This window comes from Salvelinus fontinalis, chromosome 18 (assembly GCF_029448725.1).
Source record: "Salvelinus fontinalis isolate EN_2023a chromosome 18, ASM2944872v1, whole genome shotgun sequence".
NCBI classification, from domain to species: domain Eukaryota; kingdom Metazoa; phylum Chordata; class Actinopteri; order Salmoniformes; family Salmonidae; genus Salvelinus; species Salvelinus fontinalis.
This window is the reverse complement of record NC_074682.1, coordinates 44,449,862-44,468,717: the sequence shown is the minus strand read 5'-3', so window position 1 is coordinate 44,468,717 and position 18,856 is coordinate 44,449,862.

Here is an 18,856-nt window from a genome sequence, read left to right as displayed (position 1 = left end):
ACACTCACTGGACTCTACTCACACACTCAATGGACTCTACCCACACACTCACTGGACTCTACTCACACACTCACTGGACTATACCTACACACTCAATGGACTCTACCTACACACTCACTGGACTTTACCCACACACTCACTGGACTCTACCTACACACTCACTGGACTTTAACCACACACTCACTGGACTTTACCCACACACTCACTGGACTCTACCCAAACACTCACTGGACTTTACCCACACACTCACTGGACTCTACCTACACACTCACTGGACTCTACCTACACACTCACTGGATTCTACCCACACACTCACTGGACTCTACTCACACATTCACTGGACTCTACCTACACACTCATTGGACTTTACTCACACACTCACTGGATTCTACCCACACACTCACTGGACTCTACCCACACACTCACTGGACTTTACCCACACACTCACTGGACTCTACCTACACACTCACTGGACTCTACCTACACACTCACTGGACTCTACTCACACACTCACTGGACTCTACTCACACATTCACTGAACTCTACCTACACAATCATTGGACTTTACCCACAAACTCACTGGACTCTACCCACACACTCACTGGACTCTACCCACACACTCACTGGACTCTACCCACACACTCACTGGACTCTACCTACACACTCAATGGACTCTACTCACATACTCAATGGACTCTACCCACACACTCACTGGACTCTACTCACACACTCACTGGACTCTACCTACACACTCAATGGACTCTACCTACACACTCACTGGACTTTACCCACACACTCACTGGACTTTACCCACATACTCACTGGACTCTACCTACACACTCACTGGACTCTACCCACACACTCACTGGACTTTACCCACACACTCACTGGACTCTACCCACACACTCTCTGGACTCTACCTACACACTCACTGGACTCTACCCACACACTCACTGGACTTTACCCACACACTCACTGGACTCTACCTACACACTCACTGGACTCTACCTACACACTCACTGGACTCTACCCACACACTCACTGGACTCTACTCACACACTCACTGGACTCTACCTACACAATCACTGGACTCTACCTACACACTCACTGGACTCTACCCACACACTCACTGGACTCTACCTACACACTCACTGGACTCTACCTACACACTCACTGGACTCTACCCACACACTCACTGGACTCTACTCACACACTCACTGGACTCTACCTACACACTAATTGGACTTTACTCACACACTCACTGGACTCTACCCACACACTCACTGGACTCTACCCACACACTCACTGGACTCTACCCACACACTCACTGGACTTTACCCACACACTCACTGGACTCTACCCACACACTCAATGGACTCTACCCACACACTCACTGGACTCTACCCACACACTCACTGGACTCGACCCACACACTCACTGGACTCTACCCACACACTCACTGGACTCTACTCACACACTCACTGGACTATACCTACACACTCAATGGACTCTACCTACACACTCACTGGACTTTACCCACACACTCACTGGACTCTACCTACACACTCACTGGACTTTACCCACATACTCACTGGACTTTACCCACACACTCACTGGACTCTACCCACACACTCACTGGACTCTACCTACACACTCATTGGACTTTACTCACACACTCACTGGATTCTACCCACACACTCACTGGACTCTACCCACACACTCACTGGACTTTACCCACACACTCACTGGACTCTACCTACACACTCACTGGACTCTACCTACACACTCACTGGACTCTACCTACACACTCACTGGACTCTACTCACACACTCACTGGACTCTACTCACATACTCAATGGACTCTACCCACACACTCACTGGACTCTACTCACACACTCACTGGACTCTACCTACACACTCAATGGACTCTACCTACACACTCACTGGACTTTACCCACACACTCACTGGACTTTACCCACATACTCACTGGACTCTACCTACACACTCACTGGACTCTACCCACACACTCACTGGACTTTACCCACACACTCACTGGACTCTACCCACACACTCACTGGACTCTACCTACACACTCACTGGACTCTACCCACACACTCACTGGACTTTACCCACACACTCACTGGACTCTACCTACACACTCACTGGACTCTACCTACACACTCACTGGACTCTACCCACACACTCACTGGACTCTACTCACACACTCACTGGACTCTACCTACACAATCACTGGACTCTACCTACACACTCACTGGACTCTACCCACACACTCACTGGACTCTTCCTACACACTCACTGGACTCTACCTACACACTCACTGGACTCTACCCACACACTCACTGGACTCTACTCACACACTCACTGGACTCTACCTACACACTAATTGGACTTTACTCACACACTCACTGGACTCTACCCACACACTCACTGGACTCTACCCACACACTCACTGGACTCTACCCACACACTCACTGGACTTCACCCACACACTCACTGGACTCTACCCACACACTCAATGGACTCTACCCACACACTCACTGGACTCTACCCACACACTCACTGGACTCGACCCACACACTCACTGGACTCTACCCACACACTCACTGGACTATACCTACACACTCAATGGACTCTACCTACACACTCACTGGACTTTACCCACACACTCACTGGACTCTACCTACACACTCACTGGACTTTACCCACATACTCACTGGACTTTACCCACACACTCACTGGACTCTACCCACACACTCACTGGACTCTACCCACACACTCACTGGACTCTACTCACATACTCAATGGACTCTACCCACACACTCACTGGACTCTACTCACACACTCACTGGACTCTACCTACACACTCAATGGACTCTACCTACACACTCACTGGACTTTACCCACACACTCACTGGACTTTACCCACATACTCACTGGACTCTACCTACACACTCACTGGACTCTACCTACACACTCACTGGAATCTACCCACACACTCACTGGACTCTACTCACACACTCACTGGACTCTACCTACACACTAATTGGACTTTACTCACACACTCACTGGACTCTACCCACACACTCACTGGACTCTACCCACACACTCACTGGACTCTACCCACACACTCACTGGACTTTACCCACACACTCACTGGACTCTACCCACACACTCAATGGACTCTACCCACACACTCACTGGACTCTACCCACACACTCACTGGACTCGACCCACACACTCACTGGACTCTACCCACACACTCACTGGACTCTACTCACACACTCACTGGACTATACCTACACACTCAATGGACTCTACCTACACACTCACTGGACTTTACCCACACACTCACTGGACTCTACCTACACACTCACTGGACTTTACCCACATACTCACTGGACTTTACCCACACACTCACTGGACTCTACCCACACACTCACTGGACTCTACCTACACACTCATTGGACTTTACTCACACACTCACTGGATTCTACCCACACACTCACTGGACTCTACCCACACACTCACAGGACTTTACCCACACACTCACTGGACTCTACCTACACACTCACTGGACTCTACCTACACACTCACTGGACTCTACCTACACACTCACTGGACTCTACTCACACACTCACTGGACTCTACTCACATACTCAATGGACTCTACCCACACACTCACTGGACTCTACTCACACACTCACTGGACTCTACCTACACACTCAATGGACTCTACCTACACACTCACTGGACTTTACCCACACACTCACTGGACTTTACCCACATACTCACTGGACTCTACCTACACACTCACTGGACTCTACCCACACACTCACTGGACTTTACCCACACACTCACTGGACTCTACCCACACACTCACTGGACTCTACCTACACACTCACTGGACTCTACCCACACACTCACTGGACTTTACCCACACACTCACTGGACTCTACCTACACACTCACTGGACTCTACCTACACACTCACTGGACTCTACCCACACACTCACTGGACTCTACTCACACACTCACTGGACTCTACCCACACAATCACTGGACTCTACCTACACACTCACTGGACTCTACCCACACACTCACTGGACTCTTCCTACACACTCACTGGACTCTACCTACACACTCACTGGACTCTACCCACACACTCACTGGACTCTACTCACACACTCACTGGACTCTACCTACACACTAATTGGACTTTACTCACACACTCACTGGACTCTACCCACACACTCACTGGACTCTACCCACACACTCACTGGACTCTACCCACACACTCACTGGACTTCACCCACACACTCACTGGACTCTACCCACACACTCAATGGACTCTACCCACACACTCACTGGACTCTACCCACACACTCACTGGACTCGACCCACACACTCACTGGACTCTACCCACACACTCACTGGACTATACCTACACACTCAATGGACTCTACCTACACACTCACTGGACTTTACCCACACACTCACTGGACTCTACCTACACACTCACTGGACTTTACCCACATACTCACTGGACTTTACCCACACACTCACTGGACTCTACCCACACACTCACTGGACTCTACCCACACACTCACTGGACTCTACTCACATACTCAATGGACTCTACCCACACACTCACTGGACTCTACTCACACACTCACTGGACTCTACCTACACACTCAATGGACTCTACCTACACACTCACTGGACTTTACCCACACACTCACTGGACTTTACCCACATACTCACTGGACTCTACCTACACACTCACTGGACTCTACCTACACACTCACTGGAATCTACCCACACACTCACTGGACTCTACTCACACACTCACTGGACTCTACCTACACACTAATTGGACTTTACTCACACACTCACTGGACTCTACCCACACACTCACTGGACTCTACCCACACACTCACTGGACTCTACCCACACACTCACTGGACTTTACCCACACACTCACTGGACTCTACCCACACACTCAATGGACTCTACCCACACACTCACTGGACTCTACCCACACACTCACTGGACTCGACCCACACACTCACTGGACTCTACCCACACACTCACTGGACTCTACTCACACACTCACTGGACTATACCTACACACTCAATGGACTCTACCTACACACTCACTGGACTTTACCCACACACTCACTGGACTCTACCCACACACTCACTGGACTCTACCCACACACTCACTGGACTCTACCCACACACTCACTGGACTTTACCCATACACTCACTGGACTCTACCCACACACTCAATGGACTCTACCCACACACTCACTGGACTCTACCCACACACTCACTGGACTCGACCCACACACTCACTGGACTCTACCCACACACTCACTGGACTCTACTCACACACTCACTGGACTATACCTACACACTCAATGGACTCTACCTACACACTCACTGGACTTTACCCACACACTCACTGGACTCTACCTACACACTCACTGGACTTTACCCACATACTCACTGGACTTTACCCACACACTCACTGGACTCTACCCACACACTCACTGGACTCTACCTACACACTCATTGGACTTTACTCACACACTCACTGGATTCTACCCACACACTCACTGGACTCTACCCACACACTCACTGGACTTTACCCACACACTCACTGGACTCTACCTACACACTCACTGGACTCTACCTACACACTCACTGGACTCTACTCACACACTCACTGGACTCTACTCACATACTCAATGGACTCTACCCACACACTCACTGGACTCTACTCACACACTCACTGGACTCTACCTACACACTCAATGGACTCTACCTACACACTCACTGGACTTTACCCACACACTCACTGGACTTTACCCACATACTCACTGGACTCTACCTACACACTCACTGGACTCTACCCACACACTCACTGGACTTTACCCACACACTCACTGGACTCTACCTACACACTCACTGGACTCTACCTACACACTCACTGGACTCTACCCACACACTCACTGGACTCTACTCACACACTCACTGGACTCTACCTACACAATCACTGGACTCTACCTACACACTCACTGGACTCTACCCACACACTCACTGGACTCTTCCTACACACTCACTGGACTCTACCTACACACTCACTGGACTCTACCCACACACTCACTGGACTCTACTCACACACTCACTGGACTCTACCTACACACTAATTGGACTTTACTCACACACTCACTGGACTCTACCCACACACTCACTGGACTCTACCCACACACTCACTGGACTCTACCCACACACTCACTGGACTTCACCCACACACTCACTGGACTCTACCCACACACTCAATGGACTCTACCCACACACTCACTGGACTCTACCCACACACTCACTGGACTCGACCCACACACTCACTGGACTCTACCCACACACTCACTGGACTCTACTCACACACTCACTGGACTATACCTACACACTCAATGGACTCTACCTACACACTCACTGGACTTTACCCACACACTCACTGGACTCTACCTACACACTCACTGGACTTTACCCACATACTCACTGGACTTTACCCACACACTCACTGGACTCTACCCACACACTCACTGGACTCTACCTACACACTCACTGGACTCTACTCACATACTCAATGGACTCTACCCACACACTCACTGGACTCTACTCACACACTCACTGGACTCTACCTACACACTCAATGGACTCTACCTACACACTCACTGGACTTTACCCACACACTCACTGGACTTTACCCACATACTCACTGGACTCTACCTACACACTCACTGGACTCTACCTACACACTCACTGGAATCTACCCACACACTCACTGGACTCTACTCACACACTCACTGGACTCTACCTACACACTAATTGGACTTTACTCACACACTCACTGGACTCTACCCACACACTCACTGGACTCTACCCACACACTCAATGGACTCTACCTACACACTCACTGGACTTTACCCACACACTCACTGGACTCTACCTACACACTCACTGGACTCTACCCACACACTCACTGGACTCTACTCACACACTCACTGGACTCTACCTACACACTAATTGGACTTTACTCACACACTCACTGGACTCTACCCACACACTCACTGGACTCTACCCACACACTCACTGGACTCTACCCACACACTCACTGGACTTCACCCACACACTCACTGGACTCTACCCACACACTCAATGGACTCTACCCACACACTCACTGGACTCTACCCACACACTCACTGGACTCGACCCACACACTCACTGGACTCTACCCACACACTCACTGGACTCTACTCACACACTGACTGGACTATACCTACACACTCAATGGACTCTACCTACACACTCACTGGACTTTACCCACACACTCACTGGACTCTACCTACACACTCACTGGACTTTACCCACATACTCACTGGACTTTACCCACACACTCACTGGACTCTACCCACACACTCACTGGACTCTACCTACACACTCACTGGACTCTACTCACATACTCAATGGACTCTACCCACACACTCACTGGACTCTACTCACACACTCACTGGACTCTACCTACACACTCAATGGACTCTACCTACACACTCACTGGACTTTACCCACACACTCACTGGACTTTACCCACATACTCACTGGACTCTACCTACACACTCACTGGACTCTACCCACACACTCACTGGACTCTACTCACACACTCACTGGACTCTACTCACACACTCACTGGACTCTACCTACACACTAATTGGACTTTACTCACACACTCACTGGACTCTACCCACACACTCACTGGACTCTACCCACACACTCAATGGACTCTACCTACACACTCACTGGACTTTACCCACACACTCACTGGACTCTACCTACACACTCACTGGACTCTACCCACACACTCACTGGACTCTACTCACACACTCACTGGACTCTATCTACACACTAATTGGACTTTACTCACACACTCACTGGACTCTACCCACACACTCACTGGACTCTACCCACACACTCACTGGACTCTACCCACACACTCACTGGACTTCACCCACACACTCACTGGACTCTACCCACACACTCACTGGACTCTACCCACACACTCACTGGACTCGACCCACACACTCACTGGACTCGACCCACACACTCACTGGACTCTACCCACACACTCACTGGACTTTACGCACACACTCACTGGACTCTACCTACACACTCACTGGACTCTACTCACACACTCAATGGACTATACCTACACACTCAATGGACTCTACCTACACACTCACTGGACTTTACCCACACACTCACTGGACTCTACCTACACACTCACTGGACTTTACCCACATACTCACTGGACTTTACCCACACACTCACTGGACTCTACCCACACACTCACTGGACTTTACCCACACACTCACTGGACTACCTACACACTCACTGGACTCTACCTACACACTCACTGGATTCTACCCACACACTCACTGGACTTTACCCACACACTCACTGGACTTTACCCACACACTCACTGGACTCTACCTACACACTCACTGGACTCTACCTACACACTCACTGGACTCTACCTACACACTCACTGGATTCTACCCACACACTCACTGGACTCTACTCACACACTAACTGGACTCTACCTACACACTAATTGGACTTTACTCACACACTCACTGGACTCTACCCACACACTAGCTGGACTCTACCCACACACTCACTGGACTCTACCCACACACTCACTGGACATCACCCACACACTCACTGGACTCTACCCACACACTCACTGGACTCTACCCACACACTCACTGGACTCTACCCACACACTCACTGGACTTTACCCACACACTCACTGGACTCTACCTACACACTCACTGGACTCTACCTACACACTCACTGGATTCTACCCACACACTCACTGGACTCTACTCACACATTCACTGGACTCTACCTACACACTCATTGGACTTTACCAACACACTCACTGGATTCTACCCACACACTCACTGGACTCTACCCACACACTCACTGGACTTTACCCACACACTCACTGGACTCTACCTACACACTCACTGGACTCTACCCACACACTCACTGGACTCTACTCACACACTCACTGGACTCTACTCACACATTCACTGAACTCTACCTACACACTCATTGGACTTTACTCACACACTCACTGGACTCTACCCACACACTCACTGGACTCTACCCACACACTCACTGGACTCTACCCACACACTCACTGGACTCTACTCACACACTCACTGGACTATACCTACACACTCAATGGACTCTACCAACACACTCACTGGACTCTACCTGCACACTCACTGGACTCTACCCACATACTCACTGGACTTTACCCACACACTCACTGGACTCTACCCACACACTCACTGGACTCTACCCACACACTCACTGGACTACCTACACACTCACTGGACTCTACCTACACACTCACTGGATTCTACCCACACACTCACTGGATTCTACCCACACACTCACTGGACTTTACCCACACACTCACTGGACTTTACCCACACACTCACTGGACTCTACCTACACACTCACTGGACTCTACCTACACACTCACTGGACTCTACCTACACACTCACTGGATTCTACCCACACACTCACTGGACTCTACTCACACACTAACTGGACTCTACCTACACACTAATTGGACTTTACTCACACACTCACTGGACTCTACCCACACACTAGCTGGACTCTACCCACACACTCACTGGACTCTACCCACACACTCACTGGACATCACCCACACACTCACTGGACTCTACCCACACACTCACTGGACTCTACCCACACACTCACTGGACTCTACCCACACACTCACTGGACTTTACCCACACACTCACTGGACTCTACCTACACACTCACTGGACTCTACCTACACACTCACTGGATTCTACCCACACACTCACTGGACTCTACTCACACATTCACTGGACTCTACCTACACACTCATTGGACTTTACCAACACACTCACTGGATTCTACCCACACACTCACTGGACTCTACCCACACACTCACTGGACTTTACCCACACACTCACTGGACTCTACCTACACACTCACTGGACTCTACCCACACACTCACTGGACTCTACTCACACACTCACTGGACTCTACTCACACATTCACTGAACTCTACCTACACACTCATTGGACTTTACTCACACACTCACTGGACTCTACCCACACACTCACTGGACTCTACCCACACACTCACTGGACTCTACCCACACACTCACTGGACTCTACTCACACACTCACTGGACTATACCTACACACTCAATGGACTCTACCAACACACTCACTGGACTCTACCTGCACACTCACTGGACTCTACCCACATACTCACTGGACTTTACCCACACACTCACTGGACTCTACCCACACACTCACTGGACTTTTCCCACACACTCACTGGACTACCTACACACTCACTGGACTCTACCTACACACTCACTGGATTCTACCCACACACTCACTGGACTTTACCCACACACTCACTGGACTTTACCCACACACTCACTGGACTCTACCTACACACTAATTGGACTTTACTCACACACTCACTGGACTCTACCTACACACTCACTGGACTCTACCCACACACTCACTGGACTTTACCCACACACTCACTGGACTCTACCTACACACTCACTGGACTCTACCTACACACTCACTGGACTCTACCCACACACTCACTGGACTGTACTCACACACTCACTGGACTCTACCTACACAATCACTGGACTCTACCTACACACTCACTGGACTCTACCCACACACTCACTGGACTCTACCTACACACTCACTGGACTCTACCTACACACTCACTTGACTCTACCCACACACTCACTGGACTCTACTCACACACTCACTGGACTCTACCTACACACTAATTGGACTTTACTCACACACTCACTAGACTCTACCCACACACTCACTGGACTCTACCGACACACTCACTGGACTCTACCCACACACTCACTGGACTTCACCCACACACTCACTGGACTCTACCCACACACTCACTGGACTCTATCCACACACTCACTGGACTCTACCCACACACTCACTGGACTCGACCCACACACTCACTGGACTCTACCCACACACTCACTGGACTTTACGCACACACTCACTGGACTCTACTCACACACTCAATGGACTCTACCCACACACTCACTGGACTCTACTCACACACTCACTGGACTATACCTACACACTCAATGGACTCTACCTACACACTCACTGGACTTTACCCACACACTCACTGGACTCTACCTACACACTCACTGGACTTTACCCACACACTCACTGGACTTTACCCACACACTCACTGGACTCTACCCACACACTCACTGGACTTTACCCACACACTCACTGGACTACCTACACACTCACTGGACTCTACCTACACACTCACTGGATTCTACCCACACACTCACTGGACTTTACCCACACACTCACTGGACTACCTACACACTCACTGGACTCTACCTACACACTCACTGGATTCTACCCACACACTCACTGGACTCTACTCACACACTCACTGGACTCTACCCACACACTCACTGGACTCTACCCACACACTCACTGGACTCTACCCACACACTCACTGGACTTCACCCACACACTCACTGGACTCTACCCACACAATCACTGGACTCTACCCACACACTCACTGGACTCTACCCACACACTCACTGGACTCGACCCACACACTCACTGGACTCTACCCACACACTCACTGGACTTTACGCACACACTCACTGGACTCTACCTACACACTCACTGGACTCTACTCACACACTCAATGGACTCTACCCACACACTCACTGGACTATACCTACACACTCAATGGACTCTACCTACACACTCACTGGACTCTACCCACACACTCACTGGACTGTACTCACACACTCACTGGACTCTACCTACACAATCACTGGACTCTACCTACACACTCACTGGACTCTACCCACACACTCACTGGACTCTACCTACACACTCACTGGACTCTACCTACACACTCACTTGACTCTACCCACACACTCACTGGACTCTACTCACACACTCACTGGACTCTACCTACACACTAATTGGACTTTACTCACACACTCACTAGACTCTACCCACACACTCACTGGACTCTACCGACACACTCACTGGACTCTACCCACACACTCACTGGACTTCACCCACACACTCACTGGACTCTACCCACACACTCACTGGACTCTATCCACACACTCACTGGACTCTACCCACACACTCACTGGACTCGACCCACACACTCACTGGACTCTACCCACACACTCACTGGACTTTACGCACACACTCACTGGACTCTACTCACACACTCAATGGACTCTACCCACACACTCACTGGACTCTACTCACACACTCACTGGACTATACCTACACACTCAATGGACTCTACCTACACACTCACTGGACTTTACCCACACACTCACTGGACTCTACCTACACACTCACTGGACTTTACCCACACACTCACTGGACTTTACCCACACACTCACTGGACTCTACCCACACACTCACTGGACTTTACCCACACACTCACTGGACTACCTACACACTCACTGGACTCTACCTACACACTCACTGGATTCTACCCACACACTCACTGGACTTTACCCACACACTCACTGGACTACCTACACACTCACTGGACTCTACCTACACACTCACTGGATTCTACCCACACACTCACTGGACTCTACTCACACACTCACTGGACTCTACCCACACACTCACTGGACTCTACCCACACACTCACTGGACTCTAGCCACACACTCACTGGACTTCACCCACACACTCACTGGACTCTACCCACACAATCACTGGACTCTACCCACACACTCACTGGACTCTACCCACACACTCACTGGACTCGACCCACACACTCACTGGACTCTACCCACACACTCACTGGACTTTACGCACACACTCACTGGACTCTACCTACACACTCACTGGACTCTACTCACACACTCAATGGACTCTACCCACACACTCACTGGACTATACCTACACACTCAATGGACTCTACCTACACACTCACTGGACTTTACCCACACACTCACTGGATTCTACCTACACACTCACTGGACTTTACCAACACACTCACTGGACTTTACCCACACACTCACTGGACTCTACCCACACACTCACTGGACTTTACCCACACACTCACTGGACTCTACCTACACACTCAATGGACTCTACCTACACACTCACTGGATTCTACCCACACACTCACTGGACTCTACTCCCACATTCACTGGACTCTACCTACACACTCACTGGACTTTACCCACACACTCACTGGACTCTACCCACACACTCACTGGACTTTACCCACACACTCACTGGACTCTACCTACACACTCACTGGACTCTACCTACACACTCACTGGATTCTACCCACACACTCACTGGACTCTACTCACACATTCACTGGACTCTACCTAAACACTCATTGGACTTTACCCACACACTCACTGGACTTTACGCACACACTCACTGGACTCTACCTACACACTCACTGGACTCTACTCACACACTCAATGGACTCTACCCACACACTCACTGGACTATACCTACTCACTCAATGGACTCTACCTACACACTCACTGGACTTTACCCACACACTCACTGGACTCTACCTACACACTCACTGGACTTTACCAACACACTCACTGGACTTTACCCACACACTCACTGGACTCTACCCACACACTCACTGGACTTTACCCACACACTCACTGGACTCTACCTACACACTCAATGGACTCTACCTACACACTCACTGGATTCTACCCACACACTCACTGGACTCTACTCCCACATTCACTGGACTCTACCTACACACTCATTGGACTTTACCCACACACTCACTGGACTCTACCCACACACTCACTGGACTTTACCCACACACTCACTGGACTCTACCTACACACTCACTGGACTCTACCTACACACTCACTGGATTCTACCCACACACTCACTGGACTCTACTCACACATTCACTGGACTCTACCTAAACACTCATTGGACTTTACTCACACACTCACTGGATTCTACCCACACACTCACTGGACACTACCCACACACTCACTGGACTTTACCCACACACTCACTGGACTCTACCTACACACTCACTGGACTCTACCTACACACTCACTGGACTCTACCCACACACTCACTGGACTCTACTCACACATTCACTGAACTCTACCTACACACTCACTGGACTTTACTCACACACTCACTGGACTCTACCTACACACTCACTGGACTTTACCAACACACTCACTGGACTTTACCCACACACTCACTGGACTCTACCCACACACTCACTGGACTTTACCCACACACTCACTGGACTCTACCTACACACTCAATGGACTCTACCTACACACTCATTGGACTTTACTCACACACTCACTGGATTCTACCCACACACTCACTGGACACTACCCACACACTCACTGGACTTTACCCACACACTCACTGGACTCTACCTACACACTCACTGGACTCTACCTACACACTCACTGGACTCTACCCACACACTCACTGGACTATACTCACACATTCACTGAACTCTACCTACACACTCATTGGACTTTACTCACACACTCACTGGACTCTACCCACACACTCACTGGACTCTACCCACACACTCACTGGACTCTACCCACACACTCACTGGACTCTACCTACACACTCACTGGACTCTACTCACATACTCAATGGACTCTACCCACACACTCACTGGACTCTACTCACACACTCACTGGACTCTACCTACACACTCAATGGACTCTAACTACACACTCACTGGACTTTACCCACACACTCACTGGACACTACCCACACACTCACTGGACTCTACCCACACACTCACTGGACTCTACCCACACACTCACTGGACTCTACCCACACACTCACTGGACTTTACCCACACAATCACTGGACTCTACCTACACACTCACTGGACTCTACCCACACACTCACTGGACTCTACCTACACACTCAATGGACTCTACCTACACACTCATTGGACTTTACTCACACACTCACTGGACTCTACCCACACACTCACTGGACTCTACCCACACACTCACTGGACTTTACCCACACACTCACTGGACTCTACCCACACACTCACTGGACTCTACCCACACACTCACTGGACTCTACTCACACATTCACTAAACTCTACCTACACACTCATTGGACTTTACTCACACACTCACTGGACTCTACCCACACACTCACTGGACTCTACCCACACACTCACTGGACTCTACCCACACACTCACTGGACTCTACCTACACACTCACTGGACTCTACTCACATACTCAATGGACTCTACCCACACACTCACTGGACTCTACTCACACACTCACTGGACTCTACCTACACACTCAATGGACTCTACCTACACACTCACTGGACTTTACCCACACACTCACTGGACACTACCCACACACTCACTGGACTCTACCCACACACTCACTGGACTCTACCCACACACTCACTGGACTCTACCCACACACTCACTGGACTTTACCCACACAATCACTGGACTCTACCTACACACTCACTGGACTCTACCCACACACTCACTGGACTCTACCTACACACTCAATGGACTCTACCTACACACTCATTGGACTTTACTCACACACTCACTGGACTCTACCCACACACTCACTGGACTCTACCCACACACTCACTGGACTTTACCCACACACTCACTGGACTCTACCCACACACTCACTGGACTCTACCCACACACTCACTGGACTCTACCCACACACTCACTGGACTCTACTCACATTCTCACTGTACTCTACCTACACACTCACTGGACATTACCCACACACTCACTGGACTTTACCCACACACTCACTGGACTCTACCCACACACTCACTGGACTTTACCCACACACTCACTGGACTCTACCTACACACTCACTGGACTCTACCTACACACTCACTGGATTCTACCCACACACTCACTGCACTCTACTCACAAATTCACTGGACTCTACCTACACACTCATTGGACTTTACTCACACACTCACTGGATTCTACCCACACACTCACTGGACACTACCCACACACTCACTGGACTTTACCCACACACTCACTGGACTCTACCTACACACTCATTGGACTTTACTCACACACTCACTGGACTCTACTCACATACTCAATGGACTCTACCCACACACTCACTGGACTCTACTCACACACTCACTGGACTCTACCCACACACTCACTGGACTTTACCCATACACTCACTGGACTCTACCCACACACTCAATGGACTCTACCCACACACTCACTGGACTCTACCCACACACTCACTGGACTCGACCCACACACTCACTGGACTCTACCCACACACTCACTGGACTCTACTCACACACTCACTGGACTATACCTACACACTCAATGGACTCTACCTACACACTCACTGGACTTTACCCACACACTCACTGGACTCTACCTACACACTCACTGGACTTTACCCACATACTCACTGGACTTTACCCACACACTCACTGGACTCTACCCACACACTCACTGGACTCTACCTACACACTCATTGGACTTTACTCACACACTCACTGGATTCTACCCACACACTCACTGGACTCTACCCACACACTCACTGGACTTTACCCACACACTCACTGGACTCTACCTACACACTCACTGGACTCTACCTACACACTCACTGGACTCTACTCACACACTCACTGGACTCTACTCACATACTCAATGGACTCTACCCACACACTCACTGGACTCTACTCACACACTCACTGGACTCTACCTACACACTCAATGGACTCTACCTACACACTCACTGGACTTTACCCACACACTCACTGGACTTTACCCACATACTCACTGGACTCTACCTACACACTCACTGGACTCTACCCACACACTCACTGGACTTTACCCACACACTCACTGGACTCTACCTACACACTCACTGGACTCTACCTACACACTCACTGGACTCTACCCACACACTCACTGGACTCTACTCACACACTCACTGGACTCTACCTACACAATCACTGGACTCTACCTACACACTCACTGGACTCTACCCACACACTCACTGGACTCTTCCTACACACTCACTGGACTCTACCTACACACTCACTGGACTCTACCCACACACTCACTGGACTCTACTCACACACTCACTGGACTCTACCTACACACTAATTGGACTTTACTCACACACTCACTGGACTCTACCCACACACTCACTGGACTCTACCCACACACTCACTGGACTCTACCCACACACTCACTGGACTTCACCCACACACTCACTGGACTCTACCCACACACTCAATGGACTCTACCCACACACTCACTGGACTCTACCCACACACTCACTGGACTCGACCCACACACTCACTGGACTCTACCCACACACTCACTGGACTCTACTCACACACTCACTGGACTATACCTACACACTCAATGGACTCTACCTACACACTCACTGGACTTTACCCACACACTCACTGGACTCTACCTACACACTCACTGGACTTTACCCACATACTCACTGGACTTTACCCACACACTCACTGGACTCTACCCACACACTCACTGGACTCTACCTACACACTCACTGGACTCTACTCACATACTCAATGGACTCTACCCACACACTCACTGGACTCTACTCACACACTCACTGGACTCTACCTACACACTCAATGGACTCTACCTACACACTCACTGGACTTTACCCACACACTCACTGGACTTTACCCACATACTCACTGGACTCTACCTACACACTCACTGGACTCTACCTACACACTCACTGGAATCTACCCACACACTCACTGGACTCTACTCACACACTCACTGGACTCTACCTACACACTAATTGGACTTTACTCACACACTCACTGGACTCTACCCACACACTCACTGGACTCTACCCACACACTCAATGGACTCTACCTACACACTCACTGGACTTTACCCACACACTCACTGGACTCTACCTACACACTCACTGGACTCTACCCACACACTCACTGGACTCTACTCACACACTCACTGGACTCTACCTACACACTAATTGGACTTTACTCACACACTCACTGGACTCTACCCACACACTCACTGGACTCTACCCACACACTCACTGGACTCTACCCACACACTCACTGGACTTCACCCACACACTCACTGGACTCTACCCACACACTCAATGGACTCTACCCACACACTCACTGGACTCTACCCACACACTCACTGGACTCGACCCACACACTCACTGGACTCTACCCACACACTCACTGGACTCTACTCACACACTGACTGGACTATACCTACACACTCAATGGACTCTACCTACACACTCACTGGACTTTACCCACACACTCACTGGACTCTACCTACACACTCACTGGACTTTACCCACATACTCACTGGACTTTACCCACACACTCACTGGACTCTACCCACACACTCACTGGACTCTACCTACACACTCACTGGACTCTACTCACATACTCAATGGACTCTACCCACACACTCACTGGACTCTACTCACACACTCACTGGACTCTACCTACACACTCAATGGACTCTACCTACACACTCACTGGACTTTACCCACACACTCACTGGACTTTACCCACATACTCACTGGACTCTACCTACACACTCACTGGACTCT